The sequence below is a fragment of the Myotis davidii genome, unplaced genomic scaffold (assembly GCF_000327345.1).
Source record: "Myotis davidii unplaced genomic scaffold, ASM32734v1 scaffold67, whole genome shotgun sequence".
Classification (NCBI taxonomy): Eukaryota; Metazoa; Chordata; class Mammalia; order Chiroptera; family Vespertilionidae; genus Myotis; species Myotis davidii.
The window spans coordinates 376961-382783 of NW_006298521.1; the positions used below are offsets into that span (position 1 = coordinate 376961).

A 5823-nucleotide genomic window follows, 5' to 3' on the forward strand; every position below is an offset into this window, starting at 1 on the left:
TGCGGGGCTGGGAGCCGCCGGGCCCCGCCGGGGCCTGCCGGGCATGCTGGGGCGCATTCGGGCAGGGCCCAGGCGACTGGGGGGGTATGTGTGGCCTCAGGTTGGATGGTTGGGTGCCGCCAGCGGGAAGGGGGTGGTGCTCCCCACCCCGCCAGGCGGGCGGGAGGGACACGGCACTGCTTCCCTCAGCATTCTTGCTGGGAACAGGCCTGGGCTGCTTCGAGTTCAAGACCGGGCTTCTCCGCGCCTCCCTCGGCTGGCCGCGGCCACCGGGCTGTGCTGTTCAGACCGGTCTCCGGGGTTATCTGAGTCATCGGGTTCGCTGGTGAGGCTTTGCCACCAGCCACACACCTGTCTGGAAAGATGAAAGGTCACTGCCCATCTCAGGTGCCAATTAGTTCCCGGCGGGACCGTGGGGAATTGCCGGATGGGCCCCTGAGTCACCCTGTAATACGGCTGGAGCTGGGGCCCTTGCGTCTCCTCTCCGTCTCCTGCAGATAATGACAGTGGGCTGTGTGTGCTCCCTGTGGGAGCACTTTGCAAAGCGGAGCCATGTTTGCTCTTGGCTCTGCACTGGACGCGGGCTTCACATTTGGGTGTTACTTGGGGGCCTGCCCCGGTCTCTGGGGGAGCCAGTGTGGGAGCCCCGCTGGCCGGCTCTGGGCTGGAAGGGTACTGTTTTGGATCAGCCAGCCACATGCTTGGCAGCAAAGAGCGGCCCCCATGTGCCAGGCGGGGCCTGTGGGGCTGCGGAGAGGGAGACCCAGAGTGGGAGTGGGATTGGAGAGACTCCGGAGAAAGAAGGATTTGAAGGATTTGTGTGCGTGTGTGTGTGGGGGGGGGGCGGGGACAATAAAGGGACCCCCAGCAGCTCCTCAGGGGCCCACCTGTGGGTGCGATAAGCTGGTGCGGGCTGTGACCTTAATTATCACCAAGAAAGGCTCGGATGGGGGATGGGCGGGTTGAGTCAATGTTTCAGATTAGTCATTTAAACAACAAATTATTAGGATGTGCTATCACCGTGGGAGCCCAGGGAGAATGAAAGGTTTACTTTCTGACGGCGTTTGATTCCACAGTTGGCTGCAGTTCTGTCTGTGCTCAGGGTGGGCAGCCCACAGGCCCTGGTTGCTGGCTCGTAAGGCCCGGGACTTACGCACGGTTGGAAGCGATGCAATACTTCAACGCAGGTTTGGGCCGTGTGGTCTGTCAGCGGGTGATACTTTAGGTTGTGTGAGGCGTGAATATGTGCAGAGAAGACGGAGTAGCCCCTTAGCGGGAACTGTTGGCCAGGGTATGGGCTGTTCTGAGCAGTGACACCATTTTTTAGAAAGTCTCTTTCCTAAATTCCATGTGCATTTTCTTATTTCTTTATCTGCTGGATAAAGCAGAGCGGGAACCCAGCCTACATAAACACGGCTTGGCAGGGGCCCAGGGTGCCGACTACACAGGGACGGGGCGCTCCATGGGAGCGGTGCGTGCTGGGATCGGCGATGTTTTGCGTCTGGGCCGTCAGGAATGTGGGCCCCCTGTGCCGGCCGGATAACAGGGTTTAGGGTGGATTTCGTTCAAAAGAGGTTAGTCGCTCAGGGCCGCCTGGCCTACCTGGTGGGCCCACAGCCTGGACCACAGCCTGGACCACAGCCAGAGGTGGTGGTGGGGAGATTGTCCCAGTGATTCGTGCTGGGCACTGCATCCCACGTGACACACCCTCGTTTAATCAGGCCCTGCCCTGGGGCTCAGGTGTCGACTCCCCAGGGAATAATGAGGACCTTTCACTGGGTGTCAAGCAGTTTTCTATAATCGTTATTTACACTGTCACTCACTCTTCTGGTTACTGGGGGGTGAGTGGTGTTTGGCTGCGGCCATTTTACAGATGAAGAAACCGAGGCCCAGGGCTACACATCCCCAGGGTCACACAGGGAGCAGGAGTCCCCGTGCACGCCATGATCCAGAAAACACACCCCCCCCACCCCACCCCCAGCACCCTCGCTTTCCGGGGACAGAGCTTTTGAGAAATTAGTGGCTCAGTGAATTGTGTCCATGGTGGATCCTTGCTCTGGTGTACAATAGGCCCCTTCGGGTGCTAGGTAGCCCTGAGAACACTCGGCTCCCAGTCATGCTCCAAAGAAGCTAATCACTATGAACTATAAAACTCTAATTCCAAACAGCAAAGCACTGTGTAGAAAGAAAACAAAGCAGCGAGATCTGCCCTTCAATTAGCAGAGGCCATTCTCAGGTTTTATTGGGGAACCGTGGAGAGAGCTGTTGTTTCAAAGCATAGGCTGTTTTCAATGAAGTGTTACTGGCTTCCCCGTTGGCAGTCCTGCCCTGGAGCCTCGAATGCAGGATCACCGGCCTGCAGGGCTGCCCACGAACAGCCCAGATGAGGTTTTGTGGGCTCCGTGCCAGGAAGGGCCTAAACCAGGGATGGCGAACCTTCTGAGCTCGGCGTGTCAGCATTTTGAAAAACCCTAACTTAACTCTGGTGCCGTGTCACATATAGAAATTTTTTGATCTTTGCAACCATAGTAAAACAAAGACTTATATTTTTGATATTTATTTTATATATTTAAATGCCATTTAACAAAGAAAAATCAACCAAAAAAATGAGTTCGCGTGTCAGAGGTTCGCCATCACTGGCCTAAACTTTAGGTCCTAAAGGTACCAGCCCTGCTGGGGGCGGGGCCTAACAATAGGTCCCTGGGGGCGGGGCCTCGGGGCGGGGCCTGGGTGGACTGTTGGGACCACCGTGAGTAGATGGTGCTCTTGGTTTTCTGTGGCCTCCTGAGGACAAAACACGGCAGGTATTTGAAAAGCTTTTGAATTGTGAATGTAGTCGAGTTCGGGTAGCTGCCGATTGGGGGCGACATCCAGCCACACGAGATGTTTCTCTCCCGCGAGATGGTTTTTAACGAGATTGAAGATGTGGGGCCCTGGCCGGTGTGGCTCAGCGCCATCCTGTGCACCGAAAGGCCACTGGCTCGCTTCGGGGTCAAGGCCCCGGCCCAGGTTGCGGGGCACCTGCCCTCCCCTCTCTCTACAGTCACTTGAAGCATTGAAACCTGCTTTTGAGGCGGGACTTCTTTACGATGGTTAGAGATGGGCCTGGGTCTTGAAAGCACCTGCTGGTAACGGCGGGGCCCTCGTCTCCTCCAGGTGGAGGGTGCGGTGGCAACGTTGCCATTTTAATCCAACTCGGGCAGGTGTGTGCCTGCGGGTGCAGAGCCTCCGTCGGGCCTTGGAGGACATGACGCTCGGTGGGAAATGGCCCTGCTTTCGGGGGGCGGGAGGGGGACCCATGGCCATGGGGAGGCAGCACTTGCCTTGCGGAGTAAAGATGGTGGGTCGATGCGTCGTCCGGGCCTGTCAGGAAAAGCTAGACCAGCGGTTCTCAACCTTCTGGCCCTTTAAATACAGCTCCTCATGTGGTGACCCAACCATAACATTATTTTCGTTGCTACTTCATCACTGTCATGTTGCGACTGTTATGAATCATCATGGAACTATCTGATAGGCAGGATGGTCTTAGGCGACCCCTGTGAAAGGGTCGTTCGATCACCAAAGGGTGACCCACAGGTTGAGAACCACTGAGCTGGCCGGTGCCGTGGGCGGGAGCGGCCTTTCCTCGCTGACGGGGGCGGAGGGGATGTGGTGCGGTGGCGCCCAGGCTTGATATCGCTTTAGGCGGGATTTGCTGGTTAAACACAGGATGCCGTGGGCACGGTTACATGGACGATTGCAAACAAGGAAGTGGGAGGCGGCCACTGTACCAGGCGCCCGGGTGCAGGCGCTCTGTTTGTTTCCGGGTCTCGGCTTGAACCAGCCCCGTCGTCCAGCCGGTGCTCCCGTGGCATAGAGTCCGGGGCTTTGGGCGGCTGGTTAGCCGTGGAAGGGCTGCAGTAGCTCTGGAGAGAGTCGACGCTAACAGACTTTCAGAAACACGGGCTCAGAAGCAAAGGAGTGTTTATTGAGCACCTACTGTGTGCCAGGCCTACTGTGTGTGAGGCCCCGGAGAGCCCTGTGGCCCGGTCTCGGAAGGCGGGGGAGACCAACAGTGGATAAATGGGTCTCTGGCAGCGGGAAATGGGGAGGCTGGCTGGATGGCCTGGGAGCGGGTGAGGGGAGCTTGGGGCCAAGGTTGGGGCGGTGTCTGAGCAGCTGAGAGGGAGGGCTCTGGGCAGTGAGCACGGAGGGGAGGGCCCAGCTTGAGGCTGAGGAGCAAGGGTGACAGAGTGGGGCGTGAGGTTAGACGGTCAGACGTGCAGGTCTGGCTGGGAGAGACCAGCGGGGGTCATGGCTAGAGGTGGTCAGCACGGCTGCGGGGCCGACGCGAGGACGGTGAGGGCTGGGCGTGGCCAGCGACCTGTCTGCCGGCTTGAGATGAGCTCAGGGCTCAGGCACAGCTGCCAGGGGCTGTGGCCCAGTGTCCTGTCGGGTGAATTGGACCTGCAAGGAATGGGGGCTGGGGCAGGAGACACCCCAGGGCCTGGCTCCGGCGCCGGGGGAGGGGGTCCTGCAGGGTCTCCAGTGCCAGTCGGGAGCCTGAGGACAGAGATGTGGTTTGGTTAGAAGGGGAGGCCCTTGGTGGCCTTCGTGAGAGCCAGAGTGCTGGGGGGGGGCCGGGAGCCCCCGGGGGGAGCAGAGGACAGGTCCCTGGGGGTGAGTGAGGCTCAGAGCAGAGGCCGTGGGAGCCGGGAGGGACCTGGCTGAGTTGAGGGCGAAGAGGAGTTCACCTGTTCATCTGCCCACCTAGCCCGTCCTCCAGCCCATCTGCCCAGGCAGGTGTGCACCCAGCGGGCACTGGCACCTTTGGGGTCACAGGGCGTGGGGGACAAGTGTCAGTGGTAACCGTGAGGCTGTGTGGCCAAGCTGAGTGTGGACAGGGCTGGGGGTGGGGGCGGGGACGGTAGCTACCGCTTCCCGTGGAGTCACGGCCTGTGATGGAGGAGCCGGAGGGCAGGGACCGTGGCAGGGCCGAGGCCACAGGTGGCCTGGACTCAGGAGCTCCAGGTGCCCCGTCTCAGCACGGCTGCCTGTGACCTGAGGTCTCCGTCTGGCCCACCGATCAGTGAGGGAGACGGTCAGGTCGCAGGCACCCGAGCCCTCTCGGGGGCGGTGCTGAAATCCGTGTGGAAAAGTGGCTGGCAGTGTTGGTGACGCCAGAACTCGGTGCAGGACCCGGTGCCGCGGTGGGAAGCCCGTCTGATCTGGGCTGTGCACAGCCCTGCCCATGTCGATGCCCGAGAGCAGGAACCAGGGAGGTGACTCGTGGGTGCCAGGTGCTGGCAGCACCCTGTGAGCCTGGGGCGTGTGGCACGGGGCCACGGGCCACACCCCGCCAGCCCCCGATGCTCCAGGTAGATTGCATCGCGCGGGGGATGGGCGGGAAACCTTCCTGGCTTGGCGTGGCTTCCTCCCGCTCACTGCCCGCGGGGAATAGCTTTCTGGTTTTTCTCCTTGGCGTGTAACCTGAACACGCAGTTCACGTGGAAGCCGCGGATCAGATTCCTGCCGGGGGGCGTGCACAGGCCTCTGGCTCTCTGGGTGTTGGTTTGGGGCGGGGAACCGGGTGTCCTGAGGAGATGGGGAGACGGGGAGGGCGGTCAGGGCCCCAGGCTGTAGAGGTCAGGGGGCCACCATGTGTTTGTGGGGGCGACGAGTGCGCACACAGTAGGGGCTTGGCCGATACCTGTGGATTGTTTATGGGACGAGCCGAGGGGGCCTGGGGTTCTACCTGCCGAGGCCACAGCAGCTCTACCGCCTTCGCTTGGGGCCCAGAGGGAGGCTCCGGCCGAAGACAGGCCCCCCAGCCCCTGTGTGGTG

At 60.5% G+C, this 5823-nt stretch overlaps 1 protein-coding gene across 1 annotated transcript in view; it reads left to right on the forward strand.

The window, feature by feature from the left end:
* The window catches only part of CELSR1 (cadherin EGF LAG seven-pass G-type receptor 1), a gene marked incomplete at its 3' end in the record, with an annotated part of 131659 nt that overhangs the window by 22878 nt on the left and 102958 nt on the right, over positions 1 to 5823 (forward strand). The window lies entirely within an intron of this gene.